Source organism: Helianthus annuus, chromosome 7 (genome assembly GCF_002127325.2).
Source record: "Helianthus annuus cultivar XRQ/B chromosome 7, HanXRQr2.0-SUNRISE, whole genome shotgun sequence".
Lineage (NCBI taxonomy): Eukaryota > Viridiplantae > Streptophyta > Magnoliopsida > Asterales > Asteraceae > Helianthus > Helianthus annuus.
In genome coordinates this window covers 146,080,320-146,083,325 of record NC_035439.2, presented here as the reverse complement: position 1 = coordinate 146,083,325, position 3,006 = coordinate 146,080,320, and the positions used below count along the sequence as shown (strand labels likewise).

General features: G+C 34.7%; 1 long non-coding RNA gene across 1 annotated transcript; it reads right to left on the bottom strand.

Moving 5' to 3' along the window:
- Positions 1-1,054: 1,054 nt before the first annotated feature.
- LOC110867489 lies at positions 1,055-2,267 on the bottom strand. The gene is made up of 3 exons (XR_002551635.1): positions 2,140-2,267; positions 1,611-1,664; positions 1,055-1,090 (listed from the first exon to the last, which is right to left on the bottom strand). It is a non-coding gene; the product is annotated as an uncharacterized LOC110867489 (long non-coding RNA).
- Positions 2,268-3,006: the final 739 nt, after the last annotated feature.

Sequence of the window (3,006 nt, the reverse complement as noted above, 5' to 3'; positions counted from 1 at the left end):
ATGTCATTCGACACATTACCTTCGAGTTTTATAAATTTCTTTCTAACGTAACCACTAATCGTGGTTGCATATATCTTACTAGGCCTTATATAGACCCTACACGAACATTAATTAGGCTTTTGAACGACTTAGAAACTCATAATACGAAAACAAGACGAAACAAAAACTTTTCAGCAGATTTGAATTCCGCTAGCCGTTGGCGACAGGCTCTGTAAACGTGCGTCGCCCGTAAACGTCCGTAGACAGCTAGCTAAGCCGTCGGCAAACATGAGGGCGTCGGCGACGGCATCATAGCCCGTCGGCGACGGCCCTTCCTTTGCTGAATCGCTGAAAAATTTTGTCCAGACACAGCTGTGTTGATTATCTGAGTACAATGTCACACAGCTGTGTCAGCCTTGCTACACACCCTGATCTCAGCAACAAGCATCAATGGCCCACACAGCTGTGTCACTTAACGACACAACTATGTGCGACGCCAGATCTGATATAACTCAATGTTTAACTCCCATTATTACTATTTCACACACTTAACTTAAATATTTATCATAAACACACTATACATACTTGTATTAAACAAAAACTTAAAGTTTTACCTCATTGGCGATCTCAGAACGAGCATACTTTTGCACGAGCCGTCGGTTTGAGTTCAAGCACTATTACTCTTGCTCGAATCCCTCAAACCTAGGCTCTGATACCAACTTGTAAAGCCCGCATTTGCGTCTAGTAGAAATGACATCCAAAAGACGCTAGAAACATAAACTTTTAAAATGTACAAATCTTTCTCAATTTAAAAGGGCAACATTACTAATATCATTTATGCACGATTTTAACAAAATTTGGGCATGACCCGTCCATAAGACAAGCATATCCCCGTTTTAACCATCATTAAAACAAATAAGTCTACAACCCGTTCGACTAGACACGACTAAAAACCATAACATCAAGTGTTAAAAAGTGCAACGACTAACAAGTTACACAAAACAAGCATTTTGACCCAAAACATTAATACAAAATAACGGAAGCGCTTGATGGTCATAACGTGTGCATGAGCTCACTCCAAATTGCCAAGTCGCCTAAAGTGAGGATTTACCTACATTCAACATAAACAAATGATTTAGTATTTCATTACTAAGACATTTAAACGATAAACCGATTCGTCACTTTCGCGGTATAACATCATTCAAATACTTTACTAACCGTTAAACGGTTCATAATATGCTTGCCTCAAAGTGGAGACTAAGCATGCTTTACTTAACATACCCGCTATGAACGGATACTAGTAACATTACATAACTTCCATTCGATTCGTTCATGACGAACAACATATTCTTTACATTCATACATCATACTCCAATCCGAGAAAGGCGGATCGAGTAGACTTTCATACATTACATACTTAACTTCCCATACCCGGTTCAACTAAAAGAACCGGATATGATGCATTATCTTTCATAACTTCTTCATTCCTCACAATCCATTATGACGGATCTTGCTTTTACTTTCGAAAAATCATAGAATTCAAATCTCACAATTTTAACATAACAACACAATTCGATTGAGATTATTATGCATATAATATCATAATAGAAATAGTGTGTACACTAACGTACCTCGATCTTGTGAACTTTCCGATTTCCTAGTGTTGGAACCTTCTTCTTTCACGCCTATAACAACACATTCATTCGTTTATTTAGTACAACTAAATCTCATTCATTCACCTTCCAAATTACACATATTATTCTTTTAAGCATTTCATCAAACACTTGGTGGGCATCGTATTTACTGGTATTATGTACAAGTATACAAAGCATGAATTCCTACTAGTTTATCTTATAATTCAGCAACAATCAATCCATGTTCATAACCTTCTTTTATCCTACATAAATCTTCTAAGATTCAAGCATTACTACATCATCAGATTCCAAGATTCCACATGATTATAGCTACTTTGATCATCCTATTCATACCACAATTTCACATAGTGGGTTTTTACCAAAATCTTTCAAATAACCTAAAAATCAACATGATTCTTGTCCTAGAAGGTAACCCTAACTCAGATTTCTCACATTTACACATAAAAATTCGAGATTGGGTTGAACCCTCATTCTACAAATCATGATTTCAGAAAATTAAACTTACCACTTCAATAATCGAGTTTAGATGAGTGTAAATTCGAGTTCATGCAGTTGATTATCATCAAATCTCCTATCCAATTGATTGAATTTAGTAAACAAGGGTTTCACCCTTGTTTCCCCCTGCTTGTTCGACCCCAGACACGCACAGATGTGTGTGTTTTTGGGTTTCCACCTTCTAATACCCCTATTTTAGTATCATCCACATCTAGCCCTTCTAGTTTTTTTTACATTTCTTTTAATTAGTCCCCTTTTCCATCACTTAACTAATATTTACAATACATTTTCCTTTTTAACTAACTAAGTTAAGTTTTTAGTATTTTAACTTATTTTCATGATAAACATTTTTTGGGTGTTACATTTATCCTACACAGTCGAAATTTATCCCACACACCTCGAAATATATCCTACACAACTAGTAATTTATTCTACACTTTAAGTTAAGTTGTTTTTTTTCATTTGGAAAAAGAATATAGAGTTAATTGCCAAAATCGCCCCTGAGGTTTGGGCACATTTGCCATTTTCGTCCAAAATGACACTTTTGTACCATTTTGCCCCCCACGTTTGTAACTTTTTGCCATTTTCATCCAAACCACTAACTTAGTTTACTTTTTTCTGTTAAGTTGAAGGATATTTGGATGAAAATGGCAAATATAAACCACAGGGACGAAAATGGCAAATGTGCTCAAACTCTTTTTAATTTCCTTTATTTAGTTAATTTTGTTACATATATATTAAAAAAGAATATACATGCAATTTTTATACGAAAAAAATAATAGTTTTGTCACATATTTTTTATAAATTTTCATCCATCCACTAAGTTAATTTTTTTTTCTATTAAGGCGAAAGATGTTTTAAATTTTAAAAATTTTAT